Source organism: Watersipora subatra, chromosome 3 (assembly GCF_963576615.1).
Source record: "Watersipora subatra chromosome 3, tzWatSuba1.1, whole genome shotgun sequence".
In the NCBI taxonomy this organism is placed as follows: domain Eukaryota; kingdom Metazoa; phylum Bryozoa; class Gymnolaemata; order Cheilostomatida; family Watersiporidae; genus Watersipora; species Watersipora subatra.
The window spans coordinates 10,846,164-10,863,971 of NC_088710.1; the positions used below are offsets into that span (position 1 = coordinate 10,846,164).

A 17,808-nucleotide genomic window follows, 5' to 3' on the forward strand; every position below is an offset into this window, starting at 1 on the left:
TCTACGTTAAAATAAACATAGTGACTCTGCATTAAGTTATGGCATAAGGTCACTAAAGCTTGCTCTTACGGCTCTTATTAGTAAGTTTAGTAATAAGGATAGTAGCTTATTCAAATTAGTCATTGACAATTTGCCAAGCTAATGGCAATTGGCAAGCAACTAAATTACCTGCCACTGTTTATAAGCTGTTTTTAATACTTGTGCAACGCCGGCATTTGGCTAGTAGTTTTATAAATATATATTGTGTTGTGTTTGATTAATTTCCAACTACACAAGAAAAAAAGATCATTATTATTTTAAACAATTACAAATGCAAAGCAAATGCACTACATAAAGTTAAATGAAAATAAAATTTAAAAGCTAAAAATTTAGGTAAAAACTAAATTAGAGAATTAATAATTAGCAAAAAGCTCTTGTAAGCTCTTGACATTGTGGTCATATTCACTACATCGGTTAAAATATGCATGCTAGAAGGCTTAGGAAAGTAGTATCGGTTACTAGGCCTACTAGTTTAGCTTATTAGCTGCTAAATGCGTTAGAGCTCTTTACATAATGCAATGATTACTAAGCTGGCATCACACATGGCTCTTATTATAATATATAATAAGAGGATATAGAATAGCTCAAGTTACTAGCTTAAGTTTCATTCATTGGGTAATTATTTCATTACCCTTGCAACACCAGGCATTCTGCTAGTTTATGTATATTATTATCCTCACAATCTACATATTTTTAGTTTTTACTAGCGTCTGTTTGCAAAATTATAGTAAAGCGTTAAAACTTTGAACACTGCAGTATGGATGTTGCAATATCATCAATCAACCAGCATACAGGGTTTATTTGTAAAAAAATATATTGTGTTATGATAATCAGCCAATGCATCGTGTTACAACTAGATTAAAAGTAGAATTTTAGCTAGCTGTTGGCAAGCATCATATAGAAGCGTCTAGTAGGTCCATAGCAGGCTACTCAGCACTAAAACACTGTATCATATCTTATGGTGTTGTAGGATGATAGAGAGCAAACTATAGAGTCACACAAAGCTGAGTTCGTCAACTTTGAACGTCTGGATTGCTTTTTTGCTCAGCTGATCCCGACTGGTTTTGGAAACATATCAGTGGCTATTAAAGGTTCCCTTTCAGGACGAGCAAAACCGTTTCGTTTCTTTGGTTCCTCTTGTCAGATTTGCACACAATATGGAGAAGTGAGCCTTCTGGTGAGTAGCTGTTTCATATTGTACTGTTTCCTTGCGCGCATAAACAATAGTATAGTATGATAAATATAGTTTATTCACTCTCAAATATGCATCAGCTGCTGATATATGTACATGTATAAAGGTTTATACATCCATTAGTTATGGCAATATTTACATAGCTATTTTACATAGCTGAACAAAGCTTAGGAAAGCAAAGTAATAATTTTTTATAGGTTAGTGTTAGTTTTAAGCTTTATCCCAGCTTTTCTATAGCAATATATCATAGATGATATTAGATTTTAATTGTTGTCTGTATGTAGTGTACCGCTCTTAGGTATTAACGGCTATTTGTCCATTGGCTATCAAGCAATTTTATGCATGAAAATCTTTATTAAGTTGTCACCTTCTTTTAACCTGATATTTACCAAGAATTGTTTGATGTCAGTCATAATAGCCTCTAAAGCCTGGTTTTCATATGCCATCGCAAGGCTCGCAACAAGGCGCATGACGTCGTGCGTAGGCCAGTTGTGATATGGAAACGTCAACGCACGACGGTCGCGCGACGTGCGTACGCTGATCGCAAGAATCCAACAGAATGGATCCTTGCGATGGGTGCATGCGATGAGATATCCCACAATACACCGCGCGACCTTTTCAACCTATCCCATAATGCAAACGGTCGAGTGTTATTGGTTACGAGAAATCAGCGTTGTGGAATCGCGAAGAATTCTGTCTCCCATACGAAAGAGTAAATCGGAAATGACGAAAGCGAAAACGTTTAGCTGGAAAACCCCACATTTTTCTAAAAGCATGACGCCTACGCGCGCGCGCTATGGAAACACTGCATCGCACCCGACGCAATGCGTTGCGCACGATCGTTACGCCGCGCACGATCATTGCGCTGTCATATGAAAACCAGGCTTTACTCTTAAGCTGCTTTTCTACAAAACATTGCCATAGCCATAGTTGACCGCAATAATCAGGCTTATCATATGTGAATCTTTGTTAACGTACCGTGTTGACACTATATTTATAATATAGAAATTTATATGGTTAGTTTTGAACATAAAAACATTTCCAGCAGTCTCAGTCTTATGAACTATACACATAACTAGGTCATTAACACATAAGTAAGACATCAACACCTAACTAGGCCATCAACCCATAAGTAGGTCATCAACACATAATTAGGTCATGAACACATAACTAGGTCATCAACACATAACTAGGTTATCAACCCATTAGTAGGTCTTTAAGAACTTAAGAAATTTTTTTGAAGTCCTTTTAGGTGACATAGGCAGCAGTTATCAGCCAAGTAAAAAGTTCTAAAAAAATGATAACCCTATTCAAAATGCTGACGAGGTGAAATGCTGTCAAAAGTTATTATTCTTCTGCTGTATTTCTCAAGAAGTTAACAAGCTTTGATGCCAGTAGTGGCAGCTAGAACTATATTAAAATAAATAATTTTTTCTTTTAATTCTGTTTGTGAAGGCAACCTGATAAAATGAACATTGTTAACTTAAAACTGCTTTTATTTTCAACAATCTGTTAACCATATTTTCATAAATATACAAAACCAAAAACTTCGAAAGGATATTCCACTACAAACAAAAAACTTAATACATTGACAGGTAACAATATACGGAATAAGACAAAGTTTAAAATGGTTGTAATTTCACTGAAGATATATCATCTAGCGTAATTGGCTATATCTCTAGTTAGCCCATAATTACAGTTACAAATATTAATGTAATGAAGATCTTTTGTTGCTTACCGAGCTTAGGTTACAATAATTCTGCGTGAAGTATGAACATTCAAATTACAATCAAAAAATTAATTTTATTTAAAGGTAGCTATAATCTAGTTTACAATGTCTGTTTTTTCATAACAAAGCATTAATTTCTCTGAGTAGCAGACTCTCAATTCATCTTGAAGGCTATCAGATAAATAATAATTTTCAACTAGGTTGCAAAAAATAAAACAAATTTTAGGCAATAGAATCAATTGTTCTAGCTTACAGTGTATGTCATAGCAAAGAGCCTCATCACAGCAAGGAGCCTCATTTCTGTCTTCTTAGCTGCCAGTTGACATGCTTAGACCCCAAAATTCTGTTATCATTATTCTATTATTGAACTAAGAGCGGTGAAGTTGATTTGAACATAAAACCTTTTTCTTTAATAGAAATGAGCTTGTTTGCAAAAGTTGTATATTTTAGGTTACATGATACAAACAAGATAGTTAATCTATTATATACAGTATATCATCCAATAGCTAAAAAAAGTCTTCTTTTTCTGCTATTTGTGACTTCACAATATAATACTTTTTCAATAGTATTTCAAATATTTTTAAACAAGACTATGATAAGCTTTTTGTGAAAATTACTCTATCATACATTTCACAATTAGCAAGATGTCAGTGTCTCTTGTAGCAGTTTTCTGCATGTGATTAACTCATAGGGACGCTTCATCAGCGCCTCCGTCACCACGTCAACTGGCTATTGGGTAGCAGCCAGCTGACAGCATTGCTCTGTCCATTTCTTTAAAAAAAATCATATAATACGATATTTTGAAGAAATTAAAGAATTTTGTTGTTAAACCTTAATTTTCAAAAAATAATAATTAAATGTATCTTGACGGTTGATACAGAGAAAAATCCAAACACATGTTAACACTTAAATAATGTTCTACTGTTGAATCTCCTTACATGACACCAAAAGTGAGCACTATTAATATGCTCTCGGTGATGCTCAAAAATTTTTTCACTTAGAAAGAGATGTCCTGCAGATGGGCGTTTGAGAAGCTGGCTAACAGGAACCAGACGTAGTTTTGAAACCGAGTATTTTTGTGACCTAGTAGAAGACATGGAACATGGTGTGTAATTTGGACAAAATCAGTCAAAAAGTGTGTGGAAATGCATAGTATTTATGTGGACTAACAGACACACACAATGACTAAGTGGATTTTATTAATATAGATTATGTACTTAACAGATGAAATGGTGGTACATCTATTTAGAAGCTTTCGTATGTGATAGCAGAAGATTTCAAGTGCTTAAATCTATGAGTATATTTTAGGAAGGATTCTGTAAGATAAATAACACTTGCTACAGAAAGGGTGAGAAAAAGGGTGGAAGTGTATGCGATCCGTCAAAAGCCACATATTCCTGGACAGGTAAACCCTTACCTATTCAAATTATCTGATTTAGTGGCAAGTTATCCTACATAAGGGTACAACTATGAGAGCACTGTTTCAAACTCTTTATTACAACATGAATATTTTTCCCGTGTTTTTGTTGTTTTAACGAAAAGCATATAAAAAATAAATTCCTTTATGATATATTAAGGTATAACATACTAATAGTTGGTGTTATATGTGCACTAAGTATGTGTGACCTTGAAGCAATGTTATGGGTGGTCCAGCTGGTGTTATCTTTATGACTCATCAGTACTGATCAAGCAGCCTAGCTAAGCAGTCGTCTTGAATTATCCTTGTCAACATTCATACAATAAAACCACCTTGAGGAAACTCCACATTATAACATGGTGTCAGGACGTCTATAGCAAATAGTGGGGATTATCACTTCTGAATAGTAATGGCAGAGGGTGGTTTGCGAGTTCCAGATTGCTTTATATCTAATGCTGGCAACCCCAGTGAGACTAGCAGAAGCTGGCATGAATGGCTTGAACAATTTAACTTTTATATGCTAGCAACAGAGAAGTCAACAAAAGGGGGAGAAATCCAAGTAGCCATACTGTTAACCCTACTTGGACTACAGGGTCAGGAGATATTCCGAACTTTCAATCTTCCTGAAGAAGACCGCAAGGATATTGAAAAGGTTAAGGAGGCATTCACCCGGCCCTTTACACCACAAGTGAAAACTATCTATGAACGGTACAAGTTTCATAACAGAACACAGCTTCCAGGTGAATCATTCGACAATTTTTAACTGCACTATGCGGACTCTTGTCTACTTGCAATATACATGCTGATGAACAAAATAGTGCTCTGATAGACAGGATTGTATGTGGCATTAACTCACCAGAAATCAGAGAGGACATATTCGATTTAGATGGCAATCCGGATTTGAACAAAGTCATACAGCTGTGTCGTCGGGCGGAAGCCACCAAACATTATCTTACAGATATGAAGATCGACAAAGAGAATGCTAATATTAATACAATACAACAACCGACTCATCTAGCTCACAAGAACAAGAACGGCATCAGGGTAAAGAACTGTAAATACTGCAAGTCGAGTCACCCTAAAGGAGCATGCCCTGCATACGGCAAAGAGTGCCGAAATTGCCACAAGATGAATCATTTCAGCATAGCTTGTATGGCACCACAACGTAAGTCTGCTGCCAAAGCTGCATATGAGCTAGTAGAAACCAGTGGAAAAAAGCATGACATAACTTTTACTGTGAACAACAACAACAACAACAAGGGCCGAAGAGAATGGTGCATCACCGCAAGGTGCAATGAAAAGCCGCTAAATCTCAAAGTTGACACTGGAGCTTCATGCAATGTCATGCCTAAAGGGATATTTGACTCTTTATCGGTGCATACACCTCTACAAAAGTATGGCAAGTCATTAGTTTCATTTAGCAACCATGAATTAGATGTACTAGGTAAAGTAACATTGTTGGTGGATGTTAGCGCTCGTTTTGTACCACTAGATTTTGTAATAGTGTCATCAAGTGCAGGTCAGAAGACCTTGTTAGGATTACCAAGTGCAATGGAATTGGGTTTGGTCAATGTCTCAAATACAGTCAGCGATGACCTTGCTAAAGCTTACCCAGATGTGTTCAGTGGTTTGGGGTGCCTCCCATGCAAACATGCCTTGCAACTGAAAGAAAATGCTAAACCAGTAATTCAAAATGCCAGAAGGGTTCCCTTTAAATTGCGCGATAAGTTGAAGGACACTCTTTAAAAAATGGAACCTCAGGGCACTATAGCCAAAGTGAAACAGGCCACAGATTGGGTTCACCTTATTGTAAATGTATTAAAACCAAATGGCTCACTTAGAATTTGTCTAGATCCTACCCAGTTGAATAAATGTTTACGGCGTGAACATTTTGCACTACCAACGGCATCAGAAATATTTGCTAAACTATCTAAATTGCGGGTATTCACAACGTTAGACGCTACATCTGGCTTCTTACAGTTGGAGCTAGATGAAGGTAGTAGCCTACTCACCACATTTGCCACTCCCATCGGTAGATACAGGTTTTTAAGGTTGCCATATGGTATTTCTTCAAGCCCAGAAATATTTTGTCGCACAGTTTCTGAACTATTTGAGGATATAAAAGGCGTTGAGTGCTATGTCGATGACCTCTTGATTCATGCACCCACAATGGCTGAACATGATGCAATCCTTAAATCAGTGCTAGAGAGGTGCAGAGAAAGGAACCTCCGGTTAAATGAGTCAAAGTGTACATTCAGACAAAAGCACATCAGATTTCTAGGTCACATAATTGGGGATGGAGTCATCAAGCTTGATCCAGCTACATGTAAGATCAAAGCAGTCATTGACATGCCTCAACCACAAAATGTGGAAGATGTTCGTAGATTGCTTGGAATGGCAACTTATCTCTCAAAATTTTGCCCTAATTTGTCAGACATAACCATCCCGCTGAGAGAACTAACAAAAAAAAATGCGACTTGGTCGTGGTCAGGCACACATGCCGAGTCCTGGCCGCAACTGAAGGCTGTGGTGACATCCACTCCAGCATTGCGAATGTTTGATCCAGACCTGCCTATTGTATTATCTGTGGACTCCAGTCAGCTTGGCATGGGTGCAGTGATAATGCATAACGGGCAGCCGATTGAGTTTGCTAGCTGCACACTGACAGACACTCAGAAAAAGTATGCTCAAATCGAAAAAGAATATCTAGCAGTTCAGTTTGGCTTAAGAAGATTCCATCAATATATATATGGTCAACATGTAGTGGTGGAAACGGATCATCTTCCACTCATAGGAATCATGAATAAGGGTCTTAATGATATCAGTCCCAGGCTATTGAGAATGAGACTACGCAATCAATTATGATTACACACTTGTGCATAAACCAGGTAAAGCTCTAGTTCTTGCAGACACACTATCGCATGCCTTTTTGGCAGATTTATGTGAAGATGTGGAAGCGCTAAGCTCACTAGATAAAGAACAAATTCATTCAGTCACAAGCGGTGTCCTTAGAAACTCAACGTTCAAAGACCGGCTCCTTAGCACAGTGCAATCAGACAGCACTCTACAAATCCTTAGCAGCTACATACGAAATGGCTGGCCAGCTAAGAGGAGCAAGTGCATTGAACCACTGAAACCATTTTGGGCAGCAAGATATGATTTGACGACACACGATGGTCTGATACTCAAAAACAGTCAAATAGTCATCCCAGTGTCTATGCGCAAGCAGGTAGTAGATATTATTCACATAGGACATTTAGGGGTTAGTAAGTGCATAGAGAAAGCCAAAAATTCCGTGTACTGGCCAGGGTATCAGGGGCAGATACAGGATGTGGTGTTGAGTTGTGCAACATGCCAGGAGAATGTTAGGGCAAACGCACAATGTGCTTACGAACCATATGACATACCGCAGTATCCAATGCAATCAGTAAGCATAGATGTTTTTCACTTAGCTGGTAAGGAGTATCTAGTCACGGTAGACAGATATTCCAAATGGCCTACATGCTGTGAGCTGAAGAGTGCAAAATCAAGTAACATTGTCGAGATACTGCGTAGGCCTTTCCTTGACTTTGGTAGACCTGAGATCCTAGTTTCTGATAATGCCTCGTATTTTACATAATTTGAATTTGAACAGTTTCTAAAAGAACTTGAGATACAGCACATCACATCTAGTCCATATTATTCTCGTTCTAACGGCCTTGCTGAAAGGATGAATCAAACTATCAAGAGCAGCCTGAAAAAGGCCCATGAGTCAAATCAAACATTGTTTGATGTCTTAGCCTCCCTTCGATCTACACCACTGGGGGATAAATTACCATCACCTTCAGTGCTATTACAGTCAAGAAATCTAAGAAACAATCTTCAGTTCATGCCTCAACAGCTCAAACTTCAAAAAGTAGACATTAATGCCATTGAGAAAGTTTTCAGAGAGTGCCAGTCGCAAGATATGTTTAACACAAGCCCTGCTAGGCGACCTATTGAGATGTGTGTAGGCATGAGAGTGTGGTGCCAACTAGGCCATCGGCGTTGGGTAGATGGTGTGATCATCCGGATAGCAGAGACACCTAGAGGTGGAACGAGACAGGTTTTTTAAGTTCGAGACGAGACTCGAGACACTGTCTTGTAAAAATTCGAGACTCGAGACACGAGACAGTAAAATAATGAACATTTGGTGATGATTTCACTACACAAGTACTAGCTACTTGGTAGGCCTATATATAAAATTAATAAAACTATTTTTAAATTGAATTTTCACCTGGTGTAAACGATTTAAATACAACATTTTAATAGTGATATGCATGTAGTTTTTGTAAACAAAAGTGACACGAACAGCTCTAAAATACCGAAGTTATATATTCTAAGAATTTTGAGCTTGATTGATCATAATTATTATAAACATATTGCTTTGTACATGTATATTTTACCATCTATTGAATAGTTCTTACTTTTTAATGTAATGTGTAATGAAACCGATAGCCGTCGCTCTACAAAGAAATACCGCAACTAAAAGAACACACGATAACACTTTCATTCTTATCGTTTCATTAATGTTAAGTTTTGTTTGTGTATTAACTGTAGTATGTGAATTATATTTAAATTGTACTCATGAAATTATATTAATTACTGTATACATGCACATGTATATTCTTATATTGAACTAACAAAACGTCATTGTTAACCGAACACGGACTATGGTCGACACAGCCTTTCGTTCGTTTCTCCGTGTCCGGACAAGTTTTATCCGCGATTGGTAGTATATACGTAAAAGAGGCCCGAATTTTATGAAGGGCGGTTGGTGTTTAGACACGATACGATAAAATACAGACATTTCACCCGCAAAAGTATTATTTATTAAACTGGATTATCCGAAGAGTAATTAGATACGACCCGGAATCTGTTTTAAGGACACAGAACCGAACTAAAATATAACAGGGCCGTTGTCCGGACTACATGATTAGACTCAGTGGACAACATAATCAATAGCAACAGGTAGTAACGGGCCGGGTGTAACTTTAAAGGCAGTTGCCCGCAATCCATTACAATATATGGAGTTGTTGCTACCGCAAGAAGCCATGTTATAACAACCGTGCGCAGGCGCTTTAGTTCTATTTCCTGTCTCGAGTTTGGCAATAGTTAACTCGAGACGAGACCGATACAAGACGAGACAGGTCGATACTCGAGACGTCTCGTGTCTCGTTCCACCTCTAGAGACACCCAGGAGCTTTTATGTGGATATCGGCAAGGGTAGAGTTTTTAGAAGGAACATAAAATTCTTGAGGCCATACAAGGAAGCCCCAACAACATTGCAATCTTTGCATTTAGATAACAGAACCATGCGTAATTTAATGGCAGTGGAACATAGACCGGCACAAGGTGTAGACAACAATGACACAAGGTCAGAGGCCACACAGCCTTTAACCTCATCAGATACCTCACAGCCTTCACACCCCACCCACCAGCCCAGTAGTATTTATCAGTCACTTCCATCTGCGCAAACGCACACAACTAGGTCAGGTCGCATATCCAAACCACCAGTGAGGTACCCCCAGCCAGAAAACTAATTTTAAAAATTGAGCAAGTAACACTAACCTCGCTTAGTAAGCTGCATCCACCGACATACATTTTAGTTAACTCAGCTCCAAACTTTATTGTAAACATTTTCTATTTTTATGCTTTTTCTATTCACTGACATTTCAAGTTTTGTTTTACTCTCCTCCCAAAAAGGAGGTGTTATATGTGCACTAAGTATGTGTGACCTTGAAGCAATGTTATGGGTGGTCCAGCTGGTGTTATCTTTATGACTCATCAGTACTGATCAAGCAGCCTAGCTAAGCAGTCGTTTTGAATTATCCTTGTCAGCACTCATACAATAAAACCACCTTGAGGAAACTCCGCATTATAACAGTTGGTACTAATAAAATGTGTTGCAGAGCACAGCAAAATTGATTCAGATAATAATAACACAAGCATGAAAATATAAAAACATGAGAACATGAAAATAATACCTTTTATTTTTTGTCAAAATAATAGACCAAGATAAATTATTGTACTTTATATACAAGTCCTAATGTAGACCATATGTTGTTCTTTTCAGTATGGGTTTAGTTTATAGCGAGAGGTGGCTGCGCCACCTGAAAAAAAGGTTTTTTTATGTTGTACTGCCAGGATGTTTAACTTGAAACTTACTGGTAGTCAGGTTACCTCAAACGTGAAAACCAATTGCATATGATAGCAAAGTACCAATATTTTCTGATAAAATCAACTATTATTTTGTGTAAATTTGTTTTTAACCTTTTGAAACCTAGTCTTGTACATACAATCAGATCCCCTGATGCTAGACTGTATTAATAATTTTCAACTGACTGTGAAAGTACTTAGAATAGCACAACTCCTTTTGAACTAAACTATTTTGAAGCTCTTTGAGCTCAATAAAAAACAAAAAACAAATACAAAAAATTGTTTTTTTCACATTCTTTCAAAGTTGTGATGCTTAACTGTTGTGTGTGCATGCGTGCGCGTGTGCGTTAGGTAACTGAAGAATGTGTGGTAACTAAAGAAACATAATGGATACTGTACATTGAGTCTGAATAACTGTTATAACTGTATAACTGTTATGAATAAGAAACAAATATATTTAGTGTAAAGCTTTTGGTGTGAGAAGAAGAAGCTTCGAGCTTTGTCTGTTTGTGATCTTTCATGTCCAAGAACTTTAATCAGTAGGTCATTAGACACTCATGTTGTGTTAGTAGTCGTTTTTCATTTCTCGGTTGGTTAAAAGTACGCTCAGTTTTTTGTTAATATGTCAAGAATTAACAGTTCAACTCACTTGAAACTTTGGAATTATATTAAAAGCATTATATTAATATTATATTATGCACAAAGCGGCCAAAATTTTAAAGTCCTACATAAGTTGAAAACATGAAAAGACGAAGTGAAACGACGCAATCGAGTTCACTTGAAAAAGTGAAATTACGCAATTGAGTTCACTTGACAAAGTGAAACTACACAATCGAGTTCACTTGACAAAGTGAAACTACGCAATTGAGCTCACTTGGCCATAGGATCAGATTGTAAAACAATTTCATGAATTATTTGAAAGTCTTAAAGGTTGACTTGAAACAAAATTCACTTTACAGTTACTTGGTATCAAAAAATTCCCCTTGTCTTAGTCTGCTGTATTGTAAGTGCAAACTATGTGAAAATGTGATTACAAGATCTTAAAGACTCAAAAACGAACAGTTAATCGCAGCCATCACTAAAACGCCGTAGATTGGAATCCCTTTCCAAAATGGTTCAAATAGTAGTTGAACACGATGGCTTCTGTTTACACTTTCGTGCAACCTCATTCAATTGTGAATTTTGTTGCAAGTCAATCTTTACAGTAATATATATGTTATATTTGTTAAGTACAAGAATATGTTGTGTGAATATTACCTTGTATACAATATGCACATAATTTATAAGTAGTCAGACCTAATATTGATGTGTACATGCATAGTCTAAAACCTGGATCCCATATATGTCTCAAGCACCAGTGGAGGTGTCACAGGGCTATCAACAGTGAAATGGGAACCTATCTGCATAACCTACCCTTGGAGTAAGCAGGTTATAATGTATGGTAGGGCAATTTGGGATAATATTTGATATAATGAGAAACAACTGACATATTTCCAGAGTCACTATACTTCGGAAGCAAGCAGAACATTAAGATATTAGATTACAATTTTCTAGCGTATACACTACAAAAATATTATGAAATCAGTCCTTGACTATGTGTAAGTCAACATCAAATATTAGTTTTTTGCCAAAAACAGATGTACCCGGACAAGGATGGGTAGTGGCACACAAGTTTTATGTTTGTTATATCAATCTCATTGACATCTGGAGTTTCAGGGCACATCAACCTTGCACCTAATCCTCTGAAAAATGTACTCGAATCGTATCTTCTTCAGAGTGCTCATCACTTTGCCAACCTTGTACCTTGTGGTTTTTTGCTTGCATATTCTACAAGAACATCACTTCCTTCTGTTATGGAGACTTTCCCAAAGCACATTTCAATTTTGGAAGCGCAGGAAAAAGCATCATCAAGGGAACTGGCTCTTTAGCGGATGATTCACTCTGTGAACTTTCTAATCTGAGTCTTGCGGTTTTAATTTTCTGACCTTTGTTTTGTGTTGCTAAGCTCACCGCTTGGATTATGTTTTTCACTGACTTGTTGGTAAGAACTAATGTCTGTCCTTGTTCTTTTCCTTTTTTTTTTTGTTTGCGTGGCTCAGCTTTGGGAAATGGTTGAACACTCTCAGACGCAACATCCCCAACAGCTGCTGCAGCATGATTAGCAGTGAACATTGTAGTTGAAATTGCACTTTTACCCACAGTTGTTGGCGAAAAACAATTTTGCATTGGCCAAGAATCAAAACCGGGTCTTTTGCTTGGAAGGTAACCACTGTTTACACCACTGGTGCTGTGTGGTGATAAATATAAAGAGTTTACAACAGAAGGTAGATTCCAACAAAGCACATTCATGTCTGAGAGCTCTTGATGATGTGCTATGAGTGGAGCTCCTGCTTGCTCTTACATGTATATACTGCAGAAGGCTACCTCTCCGACTCGAGGACTGGCTGTTCTTCCTCAGGCTGGCTTTCAGCCAGTTTGGTTCAGCTGTTGTTGGCTTTCTAGTTTGGCTGAGCCTAGTCATCGGTCCGCCACCCGCTCCTTTGAGGCCAAGCCGGGTAGAAAGCCAACCGAAATTTGCCATACCCTTTCTTTCATTAGAGGCCATGGGATGCTCTAATATGATTTTTGACGGCAACATCAGCTAGACCCACAGGCACTGATGTTGGCCACATACTCCAGGAGTCGATCTTTCTAGAGCAGTAAGTCCGAGTCATGCTTGCTTAGATTCTGGTCAGTAGCCACGTCGGCAGTGACCTTAGCCATGTCCGCCCAAAAGTTGTCATTCTTTATGAGCAGTCAGGCTTTTTGTTTGCACTATCCCAGCACCTGGCTAGCGGGCCAAAAGCCCAGGATATGCTGAAGACGGTTGTTAATGAACCAGTGAGCTGGCTTAGAATCCTCGGCTGAGACCTCTTTTGGCTGAGGTAACTTGGGTCATGGTAGTCCAAGTTCCCCCTCATTGACCTGCCACTCTTGCGTAGCCAACAAGTTGTGGTCAATGAGAAAATATACAAAACCATCTGTATGTCAACGTTCAATCGTCAGTCTTTAAAAAACTTCTTCTATTGAGGTCGGCCGACGAGGTTCAAAGTGACCTCATAGCGGGTGCTTTCATGCTTGCCCTAGAGATTGATATTCTGTTCTGGTGGCACAAGTACCATGCCCAGAGACACACTATGATAGCAAAATGCTGGAGGACATGGTTAGGCCTCGCTCGTTGATGGTAATATAGCCACACATGCTATACTTGTCCCATTTCTTCTTCAGAGCTGTTGATGCCCTGGCCCCAGGTTATCTCGACTAGGACTATCAGACTCGATGTAAGGCAATCACTATGTTTCTTTAGCTACCTTAAGACCTCTACTTGAACGTCATGGCGCTCTAATTTTCAACCCTTCTCTTAATTAACGCCACCCTTTAAATTAAGGGTGGCGTTGCATGTTGTCAGAATGTTGAAAAAATAAATTTAATTCTTTTACGGGCGACACGAATGTTGCCTATATTTTGTACTCTTCTTAGTGTGGAGGAACATTAACTATTTTGGATGCAAAGATTTTGCTATAACTTACCTCCAACTTGTAGATCTTGGAATAAATATACATTGGGAAGCTGAGTAATATCTCTACCAGTTGATATTTATTGCTTGCAATTAGCTTATGATGATCTTATAGCCTACATTGCAATTTTTTGGGGCTTTCAAATTTTCATTTTATTTTATTTGAAAGCATATTTCTATTTTATAACTATAGTTAACACTGTTGCATAAATGCTCATTCTACTTATTGATATGTTTGCAGCCAACATTGGCAAACAATGTTCAACTCTAGAACAGACCTGCCAAAGGGTCAATGTCAAGATCAGGCATCAAAGTGTTTAATATGACAGAATTACTGCCACTTAGAAGCTGGTTTAGACCATTTTTTGCTGGAAAAATAGGTTGTACTATTAAAGTTGCGAAATAACTGTTTAGTGTAGTCAACACCCACAGGAGACTCAATTTGGATTCGCTTGTTTTTGAACTTCTTAATACAACAAAATAAGCCAATATTCTCACATCATTTGTTTGCTAAACAGTAGAAAAGATTTAAAATAGATTTATATATTTGTAGAAAATGGTGATGATGCAACCATTGGAGGTGTACAGACAGCAATGGTATGCCTAGGTATACTTATTGCTCTAGTTCTGTGCATCTGCTGCGTCCTCTACCTGCGCAGAAGGCGAGATAGAAGGGCTAGAACGCTGAACGATGAAAATAATACTATCTATCTTCTGGCAGTTCAATAAACTAAAATAAACTTTATATATTATGTGCTCAATAAAGTGCATCTATTATATATTGTTCTTTTTATCATACAGTATGTATTGGTTCAGTTTGCAGTACAAGGTAAGCAAGCTATTTTTTAACAAATTGTTTTTCAAAATTAAAAATATTTGTTGGTAGCTTGTCCAATGAGTGATTTACCAGACCTGTGTGTACCATAATAAATTAGCATCAATTTTCTGTTTGCTGATAGATTTCTTTAGCTAAACCATTGCTAGCTGTAAATGCTACCTTTAAAATAAATGTATGACGATTTGATATAGTAAACTTTATATACTATGTGTTCCATAAAGTGTATCATATAATGTTCTTTTCATCTGTATGGGTTTAGCTTGTAGCATCCTATGAACTTTTTAAATAATAAAATATTTTCAGCAACAATGAATTTACTCAAAAATAATAATATTCTGTTTGAGTTCACAATAATAAAAATAAATAAGTGCTTTTATTACCCAAAACCTAAAACTGTTATTAAGGGGTAGCCATGTTTGTCGCGTTATTTTTTATCTACTTATGTAGAAGAAGTATCTACTTATCTATCTATTATCCCTCCTCCTTATGTACGACTCAGGCTGCGGCTGGGTTGGTCTAAATTGAGTCGAGGTACTTTTCTTCAAACTAGCATACTCACACAGTTTAACTTCATCTGATGTCTATAGTAGTTTACTTCCGACAATTGTAATTACTTTTTATTTAACGACATTGAGGCTTATGTTGTAATTTTTATGTTATTTCCCTCAATGATATTTTGCTTTGTGGTTATATATTTTCTAAGACTGGTTTCACAGAAAGGTTGCTCAGATCACAGATTTTATTAATTACAGAGTACCATCAGAACAAAATGGCTGCACCAACCCTAAAGCATTATGAGCAAACTAACAACTCGATGCTCATTTGAGAAATATTAGAAATTGAGTAAAATTGAGAAGCATTGTGAATTCTTTTGGGGGTAGAGTCAAAGTTTTTTTTACACATACCGTATATGTACGTTGAACAATGTGTGTTTTAAAGCAATTATAAACCAAAGTTTGAGGCAAAGAGTAGTGAATAAACAAGCATCCGTTTTTTAAACAAAATTTCATCAAGTTTAGAAGCAATCACAAACAAATATCATTATTACACAAGAAAAAGGTTTTCCACGGTTGTGTCAAATTGGGAACTTGTAATAGATGATCTAGATTAGCTGCAAAAATTCAGTGCTTCAGCCGGGAATCGAACCCGGATCTATTGCTTGGAAGGCAACAATGCTAACCTTTACACCACCGACGCTGTGCATACTTAACGTTATGGTGTAGAATACAGCATGAAAAGGACTCAGGTTATCTCTGGATGAATAATGAAATGATTAATTTGAATTCAGGTAGTCATAGAGATAATCCCAAAGGAAGTGATGTCATAGGATAATCCCAAAGGAAGTGATGTCATAGTTCTTGAGAGAAGAAGTTTTATAGTTACTAATAAACCTCAAAGCAAGCTAAAAAAACTTTTTTATTTCCAAACTTGTCGGAGAGAAACTGCTACTCCAAAGGAAAGTGTTAAATTTTGGTAGACCCAAGGTAAGCTGTGGTTTGTGTATAATTGACCACTTTCAACGCTTGGCCTCCTTTCAAGCTAAGTTAAAACAATTTATTTAATCTGAACTTCATACTATCGTTATCAAAAATTGAAGAAGTAATAACACAACAAGTGACTTGAAATACTAATGAATAACAAAGTTCCTAATGTTTATACTATAATTAGGAATGTTTTAAACCTTCACAAAAACACCTTCGACTTTCCTATTTTCTAGATGAAGCTAGCAACTAGGAGCCCGGCAGTGTCTGGAATTGCTTTCGGTTTTAACCAGATAGCCCTCAGATGCACATCGCACTCAAGCATACAGCATATACACAGAGAAACGCACACACTCACGCGCATGAGTGCACACGCACTAACAGACACTCATGCACACATAATGACAAAGTGAAATTTATTAATAGAGATGCGTAAAAATCAAATGCTTGAAATAAACATGTTTAAATTGAGTGCTATGAATATATAAGAAAGGTAGGGGTGGAATCGAGCTTTTCTAGAGCCTCATAGTAATTGCGTGTGGCCACTGAAAGTTCCTCCCTCTTTGCTGAACCCTCCATCATTATTGGCCTTACGGCCTTCAAGCAACCAGTAATTGGTCCTGTTGAGGCCCTTGTTCTTTTCCCCAGTCCAATCTTTTTTTGCCCGCTCTAGCAAAAGATTACAGGACCGCCTGCCATTTTTAAGGCAGCTCAGCCTCCGCCGGTCTGCAGAGCATCTCGCTGCAATTTTATTTGAAGGCATATTTTTATTTTATAGCTATAGTTAACAATGTAGCATAAATGCTCATTCTACTCATTGATATGTTTGCAGCCAACATTGGTAAACAATGTTCAACTCTAGAACAGACCTGCCAAAGGGTCAATGTCAAGATCAGGCGTCAAAGTGTTTAATATGACAGAATTACTGCCACTCAGAAGCTGGTTTAGACCATTTTTTGCTGGAAAAACAGAACTGTTTAGTGTAGTCAAGACCCACAGGAGTCTCAATTTGGATTCGCGTGTTTCAGAACTTCTTAAACTGGAATAAAACTATCTACAATCATATGCATCATACTTGATGCATATGATTGTAGATAGAACCCAATCTATCTACAATCATATGCATCATACTTGATGCATATGATTGTAGATAGAACCCAATCTATCTACAACCATATCTACTGATTGTAAAATGATAGATGATTACTTTTATTCTATAACTAACATGAGATTTTACATCAAGTAGACGTTTAATACAGTGTACCATTTCCTTCTATTGCACTAATTTTCTTTAGATACTTGCATTTGTTTTAATCATTTAAATAAAAAAACTAATAAAAACCTTTTACAGATTTATTGTATTTAAATCTTAATACAGT

General features: G+C 37.2%; 1 non-coding gene across 1 annotated transcript; it reads right to left on the reverse strand.

The window, feature by feature from the left end:
- Positions 1-16,073: 16,073 nt before the first annotated feature.
- On the reverse strand, positions 16,074-16,145 carry Trnag-ucc (transfer RNA glycine (anticodon UCC)). Its single transcript has one exon. It is a non-coding gene; the product is annotated as a tRNA-Gly (tRNA).
- Between the last annotated feature and the right edge of the window lie 1,663 nt (positions 16,146-17,808).